At 44.3% G+C, this 22,571-nt stretch overlaps 1 pseudogene; it reads left to right on the top strand.

Moving 5' to 3' along the window:
• Window positions 1-17,789: 17,789 nt before the first annotated feature.
• LOC116893928 lies at window positions 17,790-18,715 on the top strand (annotated as a pseudogene).
• Window positions 18,716-22,571: the final 3,856 nt, after the last annotated feature.

Genomic DNA, 22,571 nt, shown 5'->3' with positions numbered 1-22,571 from the left:
GATAAGTAGTTGGGGGAAATCCTTGGGCAACATCCAGGTAGGAACTGAAGCTGAGCCCAACATCCCCTGAGGAACTGAATCTCACCCCCAACCGTATGAGGTTGGAAGCATATCCTTCCTTAGACAAGCCTTCAGATAAGACTCCAGCTTCATGTACCACCTTAACTGTGGCCTGTAACAAATTCTTAAGCAAAGAAGCCAGCCATATCCTGGCCAGATTCTTGAGTCACAGAATTGTGAGATACTGAGTATGGGATGCTTTAAGAAGTGAAGTTTTGTGCTAATGTGTGGCATGGCCATAGATAATGAATTTATCCTCTCCTGAGTATGAGCTCCAAGCTCATTAAGTCTCTCATTGTCTCAGTGCTCAGAGTCCAGTGGGTTCATTCCACTTGATCTTACTGAGAAACTTGCTGCACCAGCCCCAAGTCCTCAGAAAACCCTATCCTTGGTTGACCACCTGCTTCTAGTGGGTCACAAAACATTTTGTGGGGCCTCATTTAGTGTGGATCTAGTTGGAGGAAGACTTATTTAGGTTCATAGTTTTTGTGTCTGGTCTGTCATGGAGGGGTAGGCTCAGTGGTGAGAGTGACCCTAGCTATGGCAGCAGGAACATGAAGTAGACAGTCATTGTGTTCACAGTCAAGAAGCAGAGAGACGAATGCTGGTGCTCACCTCTCACTCTTGAGGACTGCAGGCCATGGGATGGCACCATCCACAGTCAGGGTGAGTCTTCCTTCAGTAACGTCTTTGTCAGTGCTGTCATACATAGGCTTAGAGGTGGGACAAAATCTAGCCTAACTGGGTGTGGATCTCAGCTGGGAACCTTGTGAAAGTAATCTAGTCAGGGTGCCTCTTACTGTCTGTTCTGTGAAATGAGAATCCCTGTCTCCTTAAGCTCAGATATTGGTGTCTCAACTATAAATGGGGTGTCATTAGAATGTGAGACTTTGGTGTCATGAAATTGGCCCTTATCTTTACTGCTGTGAACAGGCACCATGACCAAGGCAACCTTTTTTTTTTTTTTTTTTTTTAAAGAGACAGGGTTTCCCTGTGTAGCCCTGGAAATTGCTCTGTAGATCAGGCTGGTCTAGAACTCAGAGTTTACCTGCCTCTGCCTCCTCAGTGCTGGGGCTAAAGGCGTGTGCCACCACATCCACTCACAAGGCAACTCTTATAAGGACAACATTTAATTGGGACTGGCTTACAGGCTCAGAGGTTCAGTCCATTATCATCAAGGTAGGAATATGGCAACATTCACAGGCAGGCATGGTGCAGGAGGAGCTAAGAATTCTACATCTTCATTTGAAGGCAACTAGCAGAAGACTGGCTCCCAGGCAGCTGGGGTGAGGGTCTTAAAACCTACACCCACAGTGGCACACCTATCTCAACATACCTACTCCAACAAGGCCACACCTTTTAGTAGTGCCACTCCCTGGGCTGTGCATATGCAAACCATCACAGCCCTTAAGAGTAGACTTAATGCCTTTACAGGAGGAGGCTTAGAACTTTCTCTGCCTCCCTGCTAAGGAAGGATTCAGTAGGATGGCAGACATTTGTAAACAAGGAAGAGGGCTCTTAATCTGTTTTGTTGCTGTAGCAGAGTACCTGTAATAATTAACTTATAAAAAATAGACACCTCATAGCTTATAGTTCTGGAAGCTACTAATGTAGGTCAATGAACAGGAATCTGTTGCATCAGAACATGATGAATAAGACAGAGAAAGTATGCCAGTTTGGGAAGCTCTTTATGTCCTTAAAAACTACCAGTGGTATCATGTGGGTCTGACCACTTGTGATCTATCTAAACTTTTGTCTCAAAGACCCCACTTTCAAATATGGTTAACGAACAGTTTGAGGCTTAGGTTTTCCTCACATGAATTTTTTTCTTTGTGCAGTGTGTGTGTGTGTGTGTGTGTGTGTGTGTGTGGTTGTTGTTGTTGTAACACTATATCTGGAGAAACAAGAAAAATGACTACTCACACCAGAGAACCAATGACAGATCAAAGTAATAATACCACCAATGTTCAACTTAGTGAATTTATTGGAGTTATTTACAGGAGCACAGATGACCCAAAAGCTGTATTAGCAAAAGATCACCCCTGCATGGGTGACAGGAGATGAAACTTGGAGCCCCGGTGCTCTTTGAATGACTTGTAGGAAGCCCAGCATGTTGAAAAGTCTCCTCAGCAGTCCTTACTTCTTGTATAACTACTGGGAAGGAAAGGTCTTTGTGAATCTGGTTTCAGGGACTTCCTGAGACTTGTGAGTTGTTTATACTTCTTGAGTTTTAATGATTCTCTTCAGGATGAGATATTTCAATTCAGAAAAAAATGCTATATAAAGTGTATATATTTGGGTTTCTATGTGTGGACATGTGTGCAGGTGCATGTGCACATGTGTGCTTGTGTGACAAAGTTGATGCCAGATATCTTCCTCAATCACTCTCCTTTATTTATTGAGGCAAGGTCTCTTGTTGAAGCTAGACTTTACCAAGTTGGCTCATCTAGTGAGCTAGCTTGTCCCAGGGATCCCCTACCTCAACCTCTCCTGTGCTGGGAGTTTAGACAGGTAACCACACCCACCTGGGTTATTCATATTCCTCTTGAATATGGCAAGTGATTTAACTACTGAGCCATCTTACTAGCCCACACCTTCATGAGCTTATAAGGGACACATTTTAAATTACCAAGGCCTTCACCAGAATACTGCCATCTTGGGGGCTGTTACCCTCATCTCCCACTTGTTGCCTCTAGAATTTTGTGAAGCCAATTTTAATTCACCTTTACTTTATTCTTATAGGAGCCCAACTAGTAACAACTAAGACAGACTCCCGCTGACATTTCCTTGATGAAGATCCAAGTTGGTCACCTATGCTGTTAGAATTTGAATCAGATACATTGTCTTTTGGTTTGCTTTGCCTCCCACACACAGGCGCTGCATGAGTGGGAGAGAGCAGAGGCAAGAGGTGGGTCAAGCTAGATTCAAATCCTTGTCTCTGACCTATTATTCCCATAGTAGTACTTAACCTCATGGGTCACTGAGTGGATAGAGACATCTGAAAGGACTGTGGCTCATCATAGGTGGCTGAAAACTGGGACACACATTCTAGGGTCTGGAGCCAAACAGACCTGAATTTGAGAAAAACTCTGAATTCCCAGCTGTGTGGGGCACAGAAGCACCATGGCTTCTCTGTGCTTTGGTTTTTCTCATGCACAGTATGAAGATGAGAGTATCTATTTCACAGTTCTGATTTGAGAGATGATATGATGACAGTTTGTCCCCAGCTTGTTTGATGTCACTCGACTGTTCATTAAAATGCAGTATCAGTGCAGCCAGGGCAAATCCCAGGAATTGTTAGATTCGATGAGCAAGTCTGGAAAGTAGCAAAGTACTTAGGTTTCTATACATTTATTGTCATTTCATTAATGCTACTGTGTGACATCCAGCTTTGTTATACTTATTACGGCTTGCACTGTATAGAACATGGTTGTGCATACCCACACAGTCATGTGTGGAAGGCTGCCCTCGCCACTCTCTCCTTTGCATCTCTAGCTCCACCTTTTCTCTTCCATCCTGCAGCTGACATGGGAAACTGCTTTTCATCAACACATCCCCTGTACTCTACACACGAATCATCTGCTTTCAATTCATACACCATCTGATTTCGGTTCACAAGGCCATCTGCCTCCATGAGCACATCATCTATTTCCATGAATACACCATATGCTTTCATGAATACACCTTCTGCCTCTGTGCACACACCTTCTGCCTCTGCACACGTCACCTCTTTCCATGCACAAACCATTTACCTCTGTGCACACACCACCATATGCTTCCATGTACACGCAATCTTTCAAGCATGTGCCATCCAGCTTTGATGCACAGACCATACATTTTCTGTAAACGCATCCTAGTCTTTCTATGTGCACACCACCTTTTTTATCTATGCACACACTGCCCATTTTTATTCCATCTGCCTTCTGTATACTTGCCCTCTGTTTTACACACACACACACACGCGCGCGCGCGCGTGCCAGACAATCCACCCATTCACACAGTATCAGCCTCATATACACATACAACTCTTGCTCACACCATCTTTTCTTCTTGTGTTTCTATGTGAACTCTGCCTGCTTTCTGTGCATGCATCATCTGAATTCTATACACCGTCTACTTCCTCTCTGTGGACACTCGATCTGCTTTCTACATGCATACCATAGGATTTCCATGCATGACCCATCTGCCTTGGATACACAGAACATCTACCTTCCACAATACCCCATCTGCTTTCATGTACTTTCCTGGGCATTTCATCTTTGCATGCACATTCCATTCATTTTTCCATGAACACATCATTTACTTCCCATGCACTTGCCGTTTATTGTCCATGTACAACACATATTTTATGTGTATTATGTCACCCATGCACACTCATCTGCTGTTTGTGCACACACCATCCATCCATCCATCCATACACACCACTTTTTTTGTCTGTTTGTCTGTTTTTTATGAGATAGGGTTTCACTATGTTGCCCTGGTTATCTTGGAACTCACACTCTGTAGACCAGGCTGGCCTCGAACTCATGGAAATCCACCTGGTTCTGTCTCCTCTACTTCCCAAGTTCTGGGATTAAAGGATTGCACCGCCACTGTTCAGTGTCACCCTCTGGTTCCTAAGCATATGCCATTTGTGCAAACTCCTCTGCTTCCAAACACACACCACTCACTGTCCATGCACACATCACCTTCTTTCCAGAAACACAGTATCTGCTTTCCAAGCACACGCCATCCATGCAAACTCCTCTGTCTCCATGCACACAGCATCCATCAGCTTGGGTCTGGTATCGCTGAAAGGTTCACTCTCAAAGCAAAGTGCTTTTTCTGCTAACCTCATTATTTCTTCCAATAGAGCCAGGAAAGGCCATCATCTTTAAAAACTGCTCAGGCCCAGACAGAAATGTTTTTCAGCACTGTTTGCTCTCAGAGAGCAAAAGCACAATCATTGCCTTCTAGGTTAGTCAGGGGCCAAAGGAAAGGAAATAAAACAAAAAAAGTCTCCTAGCTTTTGAGATCAAGGGTCCCTAGATACACAGAGATTGGTCACATGAAAATGGGAGTGCTGGGGAAGTCAAGCTGGGAAATTGAGCCTGGCCAACTCAGGGGTCTGCTTCTAGGCTGAGCTTGGAGGAGGAAGAGATGGTGTTAGGTTTGTCAGATCCCAGGGCTTGTGGACTCAAGGAAGGGGACTGGGGCCTCAGAGCTGTTGCTGGAGAAGCTCACAAGTCTGGGGTGATGTCTTGGGGTTGGCTCCTTCCTATTTTCAAATGCCTTGTTAACCATGGTCAGGTGCTAACTAATTCAGGATCCTAGGAAATGGCCCCTCTGTGAGCAGGAGTTGGGGAAGGCATACACAACCTAAATACCCTAAATACCCCTAAAATACCCTAGTGCAGGGATCTTCAAAACCTTTCCGTTGGCCAAATCAAGTCCACCACTTATATTTGTTAGTAAAGTTTTATTGGCACACACCTGTGCTTATATGCTTACATACATACAGCCATGCATGTTTGAATAGTTACAACAGAGATTTCATGGCCTTCAAAATCTAAAGTATCTATTATCTCTTCATTTACAGAACAAGTGTAAAAAAGATTTATTGATTGATTGATTGATTGGTTGATTGTGAGTGTTTTGCCCGCATGTATATTTGTGTACTACATGGGGTCTATGGAGGATAGAAGAGGGCATTGCATCTCCAGGACCTGGAGTTAGAGCATGGTTGTGAGCTGTCGTATAGATGATGGTAACTGAATCCAGGTTCTCTGCAAGAGCACTCAGTGCTCTCAACCACTGAGCCATTGCAATGCTTACACAGAATGTTCCTCAATCCTTGTTCTTGAGGAAGGTTCTTAGGGACAAAGATGCCTCATCACTAGCAACAACTTCAGGGCCTGCCAAATATTCTGGGTCACCTGACAAAGGATGGGGTACATTATACAGCCAGGGTCTGGGAGACTCTTTCTCTTGCTGGCTTTGGCTATAGCAGGAGTAAATGACTGGAAGGGGTAGGAGTCCTCCAGCCAGACTGAGAAACCCATGAGGAGAAGCTTCACCCCAGGAGGTGTACCTTCATTCTAACTGAACCCATCATGTTTCAGGAAAGGTGATGAGATTCTCCTCACAAATCATGCACTGGTTGGTTAGTTAAGAACCTATTCTGGGAAGATAATTTGGACTGGGACCATTATAGTAATGAAACCTCCTTTAAAAATTGTATCTGGAGGCTGTAGCTCACTGGTAGAATACTAGAGTGCTTGCCTAGTATGTACAAGGCCTGTGTTTAATTCCTAGCACCACAAAAACAGTCAATAGGAAGTCCAGGTCTTTGGAAATCATGAGGAGAAAAATGAGTTTATAAAATCAGAAAACCCCCGTTGTTTTTGAAACAGGGTCTCATGTTAGTAAGACTGGCCTCAAACTCTCTGTGCTGCCAAGGATGACTTTGAATTTTTGATCTTCTTGTTCTTCTGAGTGCTGGGATTACAGACATGCACCATCCTGCTCAGTTTATGCTGTGCTGCAGATTGAGTCCAGTGTTTCATACATAATAGGCAAGCACTTTACCAACTGAGCTATGTCCTCTGCCCCACGGCTTTGTATCATGTTTGATAATGATGTAATTTTGGTTCTACAAACAGTTCTGAACCACAGATTATAAAAAAAAGGGGGCATACATTTTTGTTTTACTAATATTAAGCAATAGCATCAGGCGACACTTCATATTTTATTGATAACACCATCATGAAGATGATTTTTGTCTCATAACATTTGAGAACCTCACCTATTTTCATAAGGCTCTTCAAGCCCACTGATATTAAAAACTAAAATTTGGGACCAGAAGTCTCAAACATCTCATCCAAATCCTCTTCCAGTTTGAGAGATCTGTTGGTATTCAACAGATAATTCAGAATGGTGCCAAATCCAGGAGGAAAAGAAGAAACTAGAATCAGTACAGATTCATTTCTGGAAACTAAGGGCCATAAGCCTATTGTTTGGTTGTGAGTCATGGGAAACTCAAGTTGATTAGGTCTGTGGGATTTTGGTGACGAATAGAATTCAAGTTAAGAACATTGCAAGAAGGGTTGGCAGGGGACTGGATAAAATATGGGAAACATGACCAGTGGCCCTTTGTTGTGGCTCCTTCCCAAGTGTCCTTAGCTTGTTTATTATGGACAATTTACTCTATGGCACAAGAAATACGGCAGCCATTGGTGTTGACTTTAGAAAATCATGGTCATACCAACCAGATGAAAGCCACCACCCACTGCGTTCCTTCTGTTGCTTTAAAAAGAAAACCAAAACCAAAACCAAAACCAAAACCAAAACCAACCAACCAACTGACCAACAAACCAACCAACCGACCAACCAACCACCACCACCTCCACCACCACCACCACCACCACCTCCACCACCACCACCACCACTACCACCACCAAACTACCCCGATCTTCTCATTGGTCTGACTGGGATCAGGTGCCTGTTCCAGAATCAATCAATCAGTTGCGGCTTGAGATCAACAAACATGGCAGCTGACATAGAAATCTTGTGGCAGGAACTGGTAGAGGATCAGTTCCTGGAGGACACATGGAGTTCTAGGGGACACAGAATAGTAGATAAGTCTGCAGCAGTGCTCAGCCCTCCTTTACATGAAATGTGTTTCTAGTGTGTTCCTCAGCATTGCTGATGCCATGGTTCAGGGTGGCACCTAAGGACCAGTATTAGCTAAATTTTCCCATCTCTGTGACAAAATACCTATAGAAACAACCTGAGAGAGGAAGGAGTTATTCTGGCTGTTTCAGAGGGTTTTGCCCACGGCCTCATAACCCCACTTGCGTGTATAGAACATTATGATGGTAGGAACCTTTGGCAGAGGAGGTTCTTGACATGATGTTTGACAGGAAGCAGAGAAAGAGCTGATTTTCCCCTTTTCCATGTCTGTTTTGTCATTGCTCTCAGTCCATGGAATAGTCCTAATCACATTCAGGGAAGATGGCCTTCCCTCAGTTAATCATCTCTAAAAGCCTTCATGAACACACCCAAAAGTATGCCATATGTGGGCTTAAATCTAGTCAAGTTGACCATCAACTATCAACGTAGAGAATCTCAGTGGTTAATTGTTAGAAATTTAATAACACATGAAGGGATTCTGTGGTGGTTTGAATGAGAATGGCCCTAGAGGCCCATATAATCAAATGCTTAGTCTCTGAGGAGTGACAGTATTTGAGAAGGATTAGGAGGTGAATCTTTGTTGAAGCAGGGATGGCCTTATTGGAGGAAGAGAGTCACTGGGGCTGCTCTTAGAGGTTTCACACCTGGCCCAGTGCTTGATCTCTCCCTTCCTCTCTCCCCCTCTCTTCCACTCTCTCTCTTGCCTGCTGCCTGTGAATCAGGATGTAATTCTAGGCTACTTTTCCAGCATCATGCCTACCATGCTCCCCACCATAATGATAATGGACTAAGTCTCTGGTCCTGTAGGCAAGCTCCTAATAAAATACTTTCTTTTATAAGAGTTGCCTTGGTCACGGTTTCTCTTTACAGCAATAGAACAGTGACTAGACAGGTTCATTTAACAAAATGCTTACTATGCAAGTGTAGGGACCTGAATTTGGATTCTTGGTGCCACCGTCTTGGTAGTGAATGCCTGTAATCCTCACACTGGCTCGATCTCCTCACACAGGAGGATTCCTTGAGCTTGCTGACTGGCTAGTATTGCCAAATTGGTGACCTCCAGGTTCAGTGAAAGACCTATTGTAAACAAATACAATTTAAAATGATAGAAAATATTTGACACTGACCTTTGTTGTGCACACACATGGGGGCATGTATACCACATGCTTACAGAAACATGGACACATGCATACCCTTTCCCAAACACTTGCTGGTCAAGTAGCTTACAAGGTCAAGGTATTTTGTTGCTAATTGGTTGCTTAATGGGAGTTAGATAATTAAGACATCTCTCTCTTTTTTAATTTGGTTATTTTATTTATTTACATTACAAATGTCCTTCCCAGTTTCCTCTTTGCAACCCCCACCCCCATCCCATTCCTCCTCCCCTTTGCCTCTATGAGGGTGCTCTCCTGCTCATTCCCCCATTCCCACCTTACTGATCAAGAATCCCCTTACACTGAGGTATCATACCTCCACAGGACCAAGAGCCTCCCCTCCAAATTGATGCCAGATAAAGCAATCCTCTGCAATATATGTAGCTAGAGCCATGGATCCCTCCATGTATACTGTTTGGTTGGTGGTTTAGTCCCTGGGAGCCCCAGGTTAGTTGATATTATTGTTCTTCCTGTGGGATTGCAATCCCATTCAGCTCCTTAAATCCTTCCTCTAATTCTTTCATTGGGGTCCCCAGGCTCAGTCTGATGGTTGGCTATGTCATCTCTTAATGAATATTGTCTTATAAAAATTGTTCATATTCACATAATCTTTATAAAATCTTCATTGTTTAGAGAAATAGAATTCTAAGTACAGACATCCTTTGGGGTGTGGGAAGAAAAATTTCATTTATTTTTCACTTAAGCCTTAAAAAGTTTTTCTATGAATGCTGTATAAGCACACCATACATCTGTACAGCAGGGCATGCATATAACTTATATCTGCCTATAGCTAGGCACCGAAGGGAATCATCAAGAACATTTTATTAATAAAGTGTGCAGTTAGGGGGTTTGGAGACCATAGCCTTGGGTTCTTACAATAGGAACAGATTTTTGGAGCAGTTTCTGCATAGACCAGAGATGCTGTGCAGAGAACAGTGTTTATTTTACCCTATAGACTTGAGCAGTGGAGGCTAGACATCCATCAAAGGGCACTAATGTGTTTCCTGGGCCTTTGTTGCAGAGTTCTCTTTTGTTATTTCCCCTTCTCTGTCCCCATCTTTCTTTTCTTTTTTGACCTTCTGATTTAGACCCCTCCCTGGGGATATATCTGTGTCTAGAGGGAACAAAGACAGGGCTTGGCAGGACATTTCTTGAAGCACAGCAGAGCTTGTTGGCCAGCATAGATGACACCTACCACCTTCTGTGGCTCTCTCTCCGTCTCTTGAGATAGGGTCTTATGTACGCAGGCAGGCCTCAAACTTACTATAGCTAAAGATGTCCTTGAATTCTTGATATTCCTGACTTTACTTCACAGGTGTTGATATTAAAGACATGTACTACCAAGTGGGGTTCTATATAGTGCTTGGATAAAGACCCAGGGCTTCATGCATGCTAGACAAGAACTCTACTAACAGACTCTACCTCAGCCTCAATATTAACTTTTTGACTTACTGAGGTGTCTTGTTCATTTACTAAAACTTGCTTTGTCTTCTTTCTCACCAAGTGATCCTGAAGTGTTGGGCACATATCAATGGGATGGAGCTACCAAGAGGAGTCAGAGGTGGTGGACTCTGGCCACTGGTGAATGTTTCATAAATGCTGAAGATGGGAGTACAGGGCTAGAAATGTCCACACAATTCAAGGACTTCAAGTGATTGTGTGCTCCTTGACCTCTTTCCAAGGACATGACATCTTCCATCAAGTCAGGTGGGGATCTCAGGGCAGGATACTGAGTAATACAGATACTATTGGTTGGCAGAGTCATAGAAGGCTTTCTGGACCAAATGTGTTCCTCTGGGAGTCAGACAAGGTCCAGTGGTAGGTACTCTGTGCTCTCTGAGGCACCTGATATCCAGAACTCACTTAATAGATGCTGGTTGAACTCAGAGTGACTTTGATGTTGTGGCTTTTCAGTTATTCTAGGTTTCTAAATCATCTTGTCCCTTGACCCTTCCATTCCCATTCACTCACATGACAGTGAGAAAATAATTTTTTGATGCCTGGATATTGCTCTAGGGTTTAGAAGTATTGCATTAAACAAGACAGACAAGGTCTCTGCCTTCTTGGAATTTATAGTCTTGGAGATAATAATCACAGAAGTGAATGAATATAGGAGATATTTTCAGACAGTGGTAAGCATTATAAAGACAACAAAGTAGGATAATGAATCTTGGGAGGAGCTTTCCTAACAGAAGGAAAGTCCATGAGATGGGAACTAGCTAGAAACAAAGAACAGGAAGACAGACAATGTGGGGTTGGGTGGGTGGCTCAGTTGGTAAAGCACTTGCATCATAAGTATAAAGACTTCAATCTGATCCCAGAACCGATGGAAAAAAAAAGCCATGTGTGACAGTATATGTTTACAATCCCAGCCCTGGAGACAGGAGGATGCCTGGGGCATGTAGGCCTGCTGATTTAGCTTAATGAGAAAGTTCTAGGTTTAATGAGAGACCCTATATTTTAAAAATAAGAACGATGTGGCTAGAGGAGTATGGTCAGGCCAGGTCATGTGGGCAACCTTGGCAGTGACAAGAATGCTTCATTTTTTGTTCTGTTTGCTGAAGAAGGCCATGAGGTTTTTAAGTATCCAACATTAGTTTTTTAACAGATCACTGCTTGTTATTTGGAAAAGGAAGGGAACAGTGGAGACAGATGGATTAGGAGGATACTGCAATAGTCCAGGCAAGAAATGACAGTGAACTGAAGCGTGTAGAAGAGTCTCCTGGCAGGAATATTACAGTTTGTGTGGTGGTTTGAATAAGAATGGCCTGTGTATGCTCAGAGGTTTGAATACTTGCTCCTCAGCTGGTGAAACAGTTTGGGAAGGATTAGAGGGTGTGGCTTTGTTGAAGAAGGTGTGTCACAGGGAGTGGGGTTTCAAAACACTTGCATCATGTCCAGTGTGCTTTCTCTGCTTCTTGCTGGTGGATCAAGATGTGAGCTCTCAGCTGTACCTGCTGCCATGCCTTTGCTCTGTCATCATGGACTCTACCCCTCTGAAATCATAAGCCCTATTAAACATTTTCTTTTATATATAAATCACCTTGGTCAAGGTGTTTTGTTATAGCAATAGGAAGGTAACAGAAAGGAATAAAAAGCATTAAAAAAGTTACAGAGAAGAAGCTGGTATGTGGTAAGAGGCTGAGAGCTACTTGAACTTGAATCAACAGGGGGAAAGTGGACAGGCCATCACCAGCAAGGGAATAAGCTTAAAGCTGGAGGGAACTAGTTGCTACACAGAGATTTGTCATGGGCTGCTCAGCCCTGAATGGGACATGTATATCACTCCTTCCCACAAGGCTCAGGTATCTCTGAGGAGAAGGGGAAGAAAAATTGTAAGAGTCAGAGGTGAAGGATGACTTCAAAGAAACTGTTTTCTAGACACAGTTGGACTGCTGTCTATATGAACTCTCAGTGGTTATGATACCATGTACAAGACATGTGTAAGTTCAAACAAGATGAAATTCCAACATTGGGGGACAGAAAGAGGTGGACATGAAGTCTTACTACTAGCTGAAGAGTTATCAAAATTGAGAGTTGCTGAGAGAAGGAGAAAGAGAGTCATAACCTCTGGTAGGTTGACCAAACACCAGGGCAGGCTTTCCCCCAATAGTAGTTGGGTAATACACAGAATTCCATGAGTTAAAAACAAACAAACAAAAAACAAAGTAGAAGAAAATTCAAAGTTGGATGGGCAGGGAGGTAAGGGTGGAGAGGGTGGATCTGGGAAGAGTTGTGGGGGATGAACATGATCCAAATATATTGTATAGAACTCTTAAGAAGCAGGCACAGCACAGCAGTTATGACTGATCCCCAAGGGTGGCTTTACCGTGCATGGTTTGAGCCTTTTGGTGAGATAGGCAGGTGTACCATTTCAGAGTGGAGATATGATGGAACAGGTGTCAGACCATTCAGTCTGTCCTTCCCCTGGCTTCTCAAAGAACTCAACACAGTAAGTACACAAGCTGGAGTAGACCCACAGTACCTCCTAGAAGCTGCTCTGAGTTTGTCTTTCTTGTTATGTCCTTTCCTCTGCAGGGGACTCTTAGCATTTCCTCTTGTCACTGTCTTAGTTTGGGTCACCTCAGAATGTCATTAGCATACCTGCTACATACAGACACCAAGCTACAGTTCTGGTCCCTCACTTTCCAAATTCTTCTTCCTCAGGCAAATATCTCCTGCTTTGTCCTGCTGTAGGGTCAGCTCTGAAACGTCTTCCAAAACGGTCCAAGTGTGACAGTCTGAGCTCTCGGCATGGAGCTATTGGGGGAGGTGGGATCTTTAAGAAGGGGTATTTAAAGGGACCTTTTCTGATCATTGGGAGCATGCTGTTGAAGAAAAGAGTCTCTCTCTCTCTCTCTCTCTCTCTCTCTCTCTCTCTCTCTCTCTCTCTCTCTCAATCCTCTCCTCTCCCACTGGATAAAGAACTTTTTCTGTCACATGCTTCTACTGTGGTATTCTGCTTTACCATAGGTTCAAAAGCAATGAAGCCAACTGACCACAACTGGAGTTGAAACCATGAGCCAAGCTAAACTTTTCTTCCACATAATTTGATAAGCTTAATCATCTTCGTATAATAACAGAAAGCAGATATATTTCCTTCTCACAAAGAACCAAATGGTCCCAACCACATCTGTCAAGTGCCAGAGTAGTTTGCGGGAAATCTCTCTGTAGTAAAATGAACAAAATGAACAAAATGAACAAAATGCTTTTTTTTTTCCAGAACCTGTGCCCATTCCTCTCTGGTTCTTTTTTTAACCTTGTTTGACTGAGCCTGGTTCTCATGCTTGCTTGGTTATGTATGAATGCATCTTGCTGGTCCTGGGCATCTTCAGAGACTGCCATTTATTTGTTTGACATGTGAGTTGCTGGCACTCAGAACTGCTAAGCACCATTGTAGAATTGTTAAAATAGCAGGAATTTTGGGCATTATGGTGCTAATAAGCCACTGAGAACAACTCCAGCAACTTCATTAACAGGACTTCTACAGGAAGTGATTTCTTTATTTGAGAAATACCGACAGTCCACTTACAAGGGGGCAGACACTGAGTTGAATGACAGTGTTTTCCAAGACTTAGTCCACTGACTGCTTTCTCCCAGCAGGCATGAGAGTCAAGGAAATGGGTTAAACAGAATAGGTTAGTTGGCAGGACAATGTGTTGGTGTGTACATGTGTGATATTTTGACATATAAATTTGTATTCCTCAGTCCTTTGTATGTCTCCTTTTCTGGGTCAAACTGATGCCCAGCTCTGTACTTCCTAGCAATTGAGAGAATCTGCTTAAAGGTGTCTAGTGGAACGTGTTATAGAGATCATTGAAAGCCAGGGTCAGATAGAGGACACCATCCTAGGATCTTGGGAAGCTGAGAGTCTGAGGTCATTTTGCTGGTTGGCACCCTACTTTCCTCAACAGCAGCAACATGAAGATGTATACATCACCATGGATTTTTGAGCCCTTTTATCTCAGTTTGGTTTCTATTGCTATAAGAGCAAGGGTTTATTTGGCTTTCAGACTGTAGCCCACCATCAGTGAAACCAAGGTGAGAATTAGAGGCAGGAACCTGGAGGCAGGAACTGAAGGAAGAGACATGAAGGAGTGCTGCTTGCTGGCTTGCTCCTCCTGGATTGCTCAGCCTGCTTTATTACAGAGCCCAGGACTAGTTTCTCAGGGATGGCCTCACGCACAGTTGTCTGGTCTCTTTTACATCAATCAGTAGAGAAAATGCTCTACAGACATGCTTATAGGCCAGTCTAGTGGAGGCATTTTTTTTTGAATCAAATTTTTAAGTAACTTTTATTAAATACAGGCTGTTGCCACCTGCGCCACCACAATACCAAGAACTGGGCTTGGCCTGTGAGGTTTAAGAAAAAACACCTACTTGAGTTATTCGTGTTCTGAGAATGCCAAAATTTTTACTGAGGTTCACAGAATATATACCCCAAGTTCACCAGGTGGAGAATTCCAGGAAGCACAGTAGAAAAACAGGTTTACACACCCTCAGGACCAAAAAATGGGAACAAAAGCAGGAACCAACTTAAACAGTGTTACTGCCCAGGTATACTGTTAATGGAGGCATTTTATCAGTTACAATTTCCTCTTCTTAGATATGTCTAGTTTTGTGTCAAATTGACAGCCCCAGCATACCCTTGATTCAAGGTTCTAGCCTCGGCAGATGCTGAGAACCCCAATCTGAGGCAGAAGGAGGGAGTCACAAGTATTCAAGGGACTTATGGTTTTCAGAGTCAATGAGCTATATGACTTGCTGCCTGTTTGTGTCAATACAATTTTATTGTAACACAGCCATGACTATAGACACAAGAATCTACCTGTGGTTCCATTTATAATGCAAAGACAAAGCTGACTAATTGCAACAGGGTCTGTTTGGTCCACAATGTGGGACATAGTCACTTTCTAGCCCTTATTAAAAAGATATCTTTGCTGAGTTACTTAGATAACATGCATCCCAGCCAGGGCTGTTGCTGACTTGGCAAATGCTCTGAAGATATTTGAGCGACTAAGAGCTCAGAAGTTCCATGTGCTCTCCATGAGTAGAGGACAGTGTTCTAGAGGGTATCCTGCATCTAGCTGAGGTCTTCTTTCCCACCATTACTGTGACGCAGTACTGAGCGTTGAATTGAGCTTGTTTTAATTTGACCTTAAGAAGGGAAAGTCTCTTCCACACTGGAGAACTACAAAAACTTTAGCAAGATTAGCAGGTAATATTTTAGTAGATAACCCAGTTCATTGTAGTGTTCTGCCATCATATCCTGTCCCTCTATTCCCAGACTTCAGCACTCCACACAGATGTCACCTCTGGGCAGGCTGGCCCTTCAGGAGTGCTCAGAGAATAAAAGTCAGGGCTTGGCTTTTCTGTTACAAAACAAGAGTTTTGAAAGACTTGGCACCTGATGGTGATTTTGAAAGCCAAGGTTTCTGCTGTATATGAGCAGGCCAATTTTTTTTTCTTTAATGGTTTCAAAAGCTTCAGTCCTCAAGAGCTGTGGTATAAAGTTTATGTTACAATAAAAACATTGGAAAGGCTAGATGAAAAAAGGGTAGCTTTATAACATTAGAAGTGGTACCATCTCCCCGGGAAGAGAGAAATGCAGAGGAATAAGAGGATCAGGTGCCCATAAGTATTCTATCGGCTACTTACAGCTCTGTGGCAAACCACTGCCAATTCAGAGATACCAGGCTGCAGAAGGAACTGTTCAGACTAAAATACTTGCTGTACAAGCCTGGTGGGCTGAGTTTGTGGGTCCATGAACTCACAAAGCTGGACACAGAATTACAAACATCCACAATCCCAGAATGCTCTCACGGGAAGTCTCCAGAAGCTTCCGAATCAGCAGTAGCTGAGAGACCTTGTCTCCAACAAGGGGGCAGGGAGGGGTGAGGACAGACATGTGAAGATTATCTTCTGACCTTTACATGTGCAGTGCGCCACGTGCATGCCCATCCCTCGACTCAAGGTTCTTATTTGTTTTGCTCTGTATTCTGCCATTTAGGCAGAGCGTGAGGTAATGGTCCCTCTCTGCTCTAATGGCATCAGCTGGAATGGTTTGATTCCGTAGAACTCAGGGTGGTGTTTTGGAAGAATTGTTTTCAAAGTGCATCCATGCAGCTGGCAGAAAGCTCATTTGGTCAGGGACAAGGGTTCTTTTCTAGGAGTCAGAATTCTTCATGGATGGTGGGACTTTTGCATAGAACCATAGTGTCTAGGAACTTCTTAGTGGTTCTTGGTTTCAAGTCTGGAGTGGACACTTTCTCTCAGTTCCTCTGCAAAGCCCTTTATGTCCCCATGGTGCTGACCTTGGACATAAGGAAGCATTGGGAGATGCAGGGCTTGTGAGCCAGTCTCTCACAAGTAAGCACAGACCACACCGACCCCCTAGTTCTTGGCAGGCTGGGTAGGAACTTTTCTTTGAGACTTGATAGATGAGGTATTGGCTCCCTCGATCATGGAACTTCAGCCCACCCCATACACTCTGTCTATTCTCTCTCTCTCTCTCTCTCTCTCTCTCTCTCTCTCTCTCTCTCTCTCTCTCTCTCTCTCTCTCTCCCAGTTCCTTCAAGATACTACTCCTTCCTGGCCCATCCAACTTCATGTTCCTCTTCTCTCTTCCCCACCTTAAAAAAACAGTAAGAAGAAAAGTAAGAGATTAGAAAGACCCACCCAACCCAACCCAACCCAACCTAATCCAACCAAAGCTATCAAATAAAGAAGCACATAAACACTGTGGAGTTCATTTTGTGTTGGCCAACCACTCCTGAGCTTGGGGTCTTCCCTTGATGACTGATATACCCAGTGTCACTCCATTGGAGAAAATGGATTTTTCCTCTCTCAGCAGGTAGCCAATAGCTTCTTGGTTAGGGGTGGGACTTTGTACCCGCTTTCCTTTCTCTGTGCTGGGATTTTGTCTGTCTTGAACTTGTGCAGGTCTTATGTATACAGTCACAGTCTCTGTGATTCCTAAGCGCATCGATCCTGTTATGTCTGGAAAACACTGTTTCCTTAGAACTACCCACTACCTCTGTCTTTTACAGTATTTCTGCCTCCCCCACTGCTTATATTCCCTGAGGCTTGAAGGGGGATATGGTAAAGACATTCCATTTAGAGCTGAGTGCTCCAAGATCTGGTCACTCAACACATAGTTGAATTGTGTATCTCTGATAATTACTATCTATTGCCAGAAGCTTCTCTAATAAGGATTGAACTAGCTGTGGGTATAACAAATGCCATTAAGAGTCATTTTATGGCTCTCTGCTCCTCCCTGTTCCAGAGACAGCCGCATCTTCTTGTGCAGTGCCAGCCTCGCCTCATAGACAAGATGGTGAAGGTCTGAACGGATTTGGCAGTCCTGGTTACCAGGGCTGCCTTCTCTTGTGACAAAGTGGACATTGTTGCCATCAACGACCCCTTCATTGACCTCAACTACATGGTCTACATGTTCCAGTATGACTCTACCCACGGCAAGTTCAAGGGCACAGTGAAGGCTGAGAATGGGAAGCTTGTCATCAAACGGAAGGCCATCACCATCTTCCAGGAGCCAGATCCGCTAACATCAAATGGGTGACGCTGGTGCTGAGTATGTCGAGTCTACTGGCGTTTCACCACCATGGAGAAGGCTGGGGCTTACCTGAAGGGTGGGGCCAAAAGGGTCATCATCTCCACCCCTTTGGCTGATGCCCCAAGTTTGTGATGGGTGTGAACCATGAGAAATATGACAACTCCCTCAAGATTGTCAGCAATGCATCCTGCACCACCAACTGCTTAGCCCCCCTGGCCAAGGTCATCCATGACAACTTTGGCATCGTGGAAAAGCTCATGACCACAGTCCATGCTATCACTGCCACTCAGAAGACTGTGGATGGCCCCTCTGGAAAGCTGTGGCGTGATGGCCGTGGGGCTTCATCCCTGCATCCACTGGTGCTGCAAGGCTGTGGGCAAGGTCATCCCAGAGCTGAACGGGAAGCTCACTGGCATGGCCTTCCGTGTTCCTACCCCCAATGTATTCGTTGTGGATCTGACCTGCCGCCTGGAGAAACCTGCCAAGTATGATGACATCAAGAAGGTGGTGAAGCAGGCGGCCGAGGGCCCACTAAAGGGCATCCTGGGCTACACTGAGGACCAGGTTGTCTCCTGCAACTTCAACAGCAACTCCCACTCTTCCACCTTTGATGCTGGGGCTGGCATTGCTCTTAACGACAACTTTGTGAAGCTCATCTCCTGGTATGACAATGAATATGGCTACAGCAACAGGGTGGTGGACCTCATGGCCTACATGGCCTCCAAGGAGTAAGAAACCCTGGACCACCCAGCCCAGCAAGGATGCTGAGAGCAAGAGAGAGGCCCTCAGTTGCTGAGGAGTCCCCATCCCAACTCAGCCCCAAACACTGAGCATCTCCCTCACAATTCCATCCCAGACCCCATAACAGGAGGGGCCTAGGGAGCCCTCCTTTTGAATACCATCAATAAAGTTTCAAAAAAAAAAAAAAAAAAAAAAAAAAAAAAAGAGTCATTTTATTTTTATTTTATTTATCAGAATAATAGTTGTAGGTTTTTCCCTAGAGCCCATGATATATCTGGCTGGTTTTGGTCAATGAACAGTGTCAAGTTACGGGGCCCATTCCCTGAAGTGGCCTTACAGCCAACTAAAAGGTGGCTGGTCCAGCAGCCCTTTCTAAACATGTCCTGTATGTTCTTCTATTTTTGAAACATATTTTAGTTTAAAGTGTAGGTGTCTGAGAAGGTCAGAAGAGTGCCTCATATTTCCTGTAGTTATATGTGGTAGCTGCATGGGTGCCAGGAATTGAACTTGGGTCTTCTGCAAGAGCAGCAAGTGTTCTTAATCACCAGGCCATCTCTCCAGCCTTTCTACACTTTCTTCTTGAAATGGAACCTGGGGTGCTGAATCTGCTGAGTATCGGCTCTGCTTCTGTGCTTTGAATCTGAGCAGTTAGGTTTATTACATCCAGATAGGAAATGGGGTTCTGGAAAAGGATAAGACCTCAGTCAAGACGATCTCAGCAGCAGAGCAGAGCAGAGCAGAGCAGAGCAGAGCAGAGCAGAGCAGAGCAGAGCAGAGCAGAGCAGAGCAGAGCAGAGCAGAGCAGAGCAGAGCAGAGCAGCTGAAGTGTCATGACTGATGATCTCCAACAGCAGGTCAGGGCAGATGAGGCACTCCAGCTTTGAAGATTCAGTCATTTCAAGGCCACACATTTTCACCTTTCTTTGAACCTTCACTCTCAAAACCTGGAGACCAGAAAGCATTAAGAAGTCCCTGTGACACTGCTGAGAAGTAAGCGGAGTGATTACAGACAAGAACTGATAAGCCACAGTGCTTCTTAGCAGGGACCAAAGACCAGACGGTCCTCTCCAGTCTTCCTCTGCTTCCTGTTGCTGTCTTCACATCACTGGGTAGTTTACAATTGATAAAAGATTTATTTCATGATGGTTCGGGATCCACCCTGATGCATCCAAGTTTGGGGATGGCCATTCATCACAAGGTTAACAAAGTAAATGGTACAGATCTGGTCTCTTCTGTTTTGTATACTACTTCAAAATTAGTTTTTGATAGGGACTACTACTCTTCTGACTTCATCTAATGCCCTTTTGTCCAAAAGGCGCCCCCCCCAACCCATTACTATATGTGCACAGGTGAACTTTGGGGGATGAGATGACACAATGAGAATGCAATGAGATGACACAAGAAGGTGGTCCAGGGAGCAGAGAGTACCCAGCAAGGCCCCCAGAGTGCTGGGTTCTCCCCAGATTGCCCAAGTTTATCCTCAATGAATGGGATAAGGTTACTGCAGCAAGAGAACCAGCAGGGGCTCTGGGAAAGAAGAAAAATTCAGCTACCTGAGAGCAAAACAGACTGTATTTTTGCCTGTATTTAAAAATGGCAAACGTGTGCAGAGCTGTGTATTGGCTAAAAAGGAGATGCAGGCCTAAGGGACTTGAAGAGAGAAGTTGGAAGTGAGGCGGGGGTTTGTGCAGTGAGTCTCCACAGGGTTCAGAACGTGTTCTTTCAGAATGCCCAGCCTCACAAAGCCTTGTCTTCCTTGAGCCTTTGTAGAACTGAGGGGTGTTTTGGTGAAAGGCACAGTTTAATCCTTCTTAAATGTAAGACAGAGCCACAAAATTGAACAGCTGAAAAATGATAGACATTTGTACATTGCTGTCCAATTTAGCCAAGGCCGCTTCGGCTCCACAAGCGCTCAAGTACTTGGCATCTCTTGCTAGGCTTCCCCTCGAGTGCCATGAGTTCCCCTAAAGAAGCAGCTGCTCCAGTGCTGTTCGTCCCTGCAACCTGGTGCCTGCTCTCGCTCCTGCCTGGCTCCCTGTACCCCAGAGGATGTCATTTCATCCTGAGCGGAGCTCAGAGGCATCGCAGCACTTCCCTTGGCAGCCGAAGGGTCCCAACACCCAAGCTAAATGTGATGTGGGCTCTGAGTGCTCTGAATCTTAAAGATCACCCAACATGCAGGGACCCCCGTAGTCAAGTCCACCTTCCTGGTGCTGGACAGAACCCATGAGGCTGAATGGACAGAGTCCTGGAAGGCTCTGTTTAGAGATGGTCCTGGAGTTTCTGCATTAAACCCAGCTCATGCTTTCTAGTTTACGCAACTGTTCCCATAATGCCTCCTTGCTGTGGGAGGCAGGATATTCTAGAGGTGGTGCACCTCAAAATTCAGTATACAAAGGATACCTGAGGGTCTCACTATGTCTAGCACAGCAAGTCTTAGTGTGACCCAAGACTGCCCTTTTATGAAATTATTATTCTTAATAATATGACAATTATTATATATTAATATTTACATTACATAATGACATAAATGGTGAGTATGCATGCATACATGCATATGTACTATGTATACATTTTAAGCTTTCTTTTTTTGTAGGGTTTTTTTTTTTTTTTGGGTGATGTTTGTTCTGGGTTCCAATCCGAAGCCTGTGCATACTAGGCAATGCTCTAGCCATGAGCTTCATCCACAGTATCCATGTTTTTGAGACAGGGTCTCATTATATAGTCCATGACAGCTCCAAACTTTCCATCCTTCTGCCTTTGCCTCCCTAGTCCTGCCCCACCCCACTGTGAATTTGTATGTCCCACGTGTCTGGTGTGTGTGTGGAGTCAGATCATTTCCACTTTAATAGGCTGATTTTACTTAGTGTAATGTCTTCACATTCTGTGTTGAAGTATGTGACAGGGATTGTTTCCTTTAAATAAGTGGAACAATAATCTTCCACTCAATGCTACCTTTTGTGTATTTAAACTAATGGTGCTGAGTACAAGGGTGTGTGTGTGTGTGTGTGTGTGTGTGTGTGTGTGTGTGTGTGATATGTGCTGGAGGTAGAACCTAGGGGACTGCACATGCTAAGCAACTGTCTCTCTGTTGAGTTATGCATTCTACAGACTTTGCATTCTACACACTCCTAGGAGATTCTGTCAGTGTTGGTTTTGGACCTCAGTCTGCACAGCCAGAGCCCTGTGGTTAAGAGACTGGTTCCTGGATTCTGAGTTATTCTTAGATCTTGAGTTGATTATATGGGCAGTTGACTAGTTTTATGACACTGTGGGAATAATTTAAGGCTGGGGCCTTAGTCTTCTCTCCTGTAAAATGAGGATCATGGTTAAGGGCATTATTTTCACTTATTTGATTAATTGATTGATTGATTGATTGTGTGTGTGTGTGTGTGTGTGTGTAAGTTTATGCACACTTGTACAAGTCTACAGAGGTCAGAGGAAGATATCTGGTGTCTTTCTTGGTCATTCTGCACTCTGCCTTGTTCCATGGGACAAAGTTTTCATTGAACATGGAGTTTGATGGTGTCTTTTCCTGGCTAGGATAGTCTGACTGCTAGCAAGTCCCAGGAGGTTTCCTGCGTCTTTCTCCAGCACTGGGATTCTAGCATGGTGTTGTGTAGCCATTTCCTCAGAATGAAAGGATCTCCTTCTGGAGGGGGAGGGAGGTTACTGGTCTCAAGAAGCAAAGATATCTAATTAGTTCTAGAACTCTCCTCCCCACAAACTTAGAAGAAGCCCAGACCCCTCCCCCAGGTTATAGGAAGAGTAGCTATTGCTAGGGAGAGGAAATCATCTCACCTCGGGGCTGCCTGGGAATACCCCCACCTAGGGAGCTGACAGTTCTACAGAGGCCCAGGGAGTCAGCTCTT

Source organism: Rattus rattus, chromosome 2, assembly GCF_011064425.1.
Source record: "Rattus rattus isolate New Zealand chromosome 2, Rrattus_CSIRO_v1, whole genome shotgun sequence".
NCBI classification, from domain to species: Eukaryota; Metazoa; Chordata; class Mammalia; order Rodentia; family Muridae; genus Rattus; species Rattus rattus.
The sequence above is the reverse complement of the archived record's forward strand: the minus strand, read 5'-3'. Positions and strand labels throughout refer to the sequence as shown.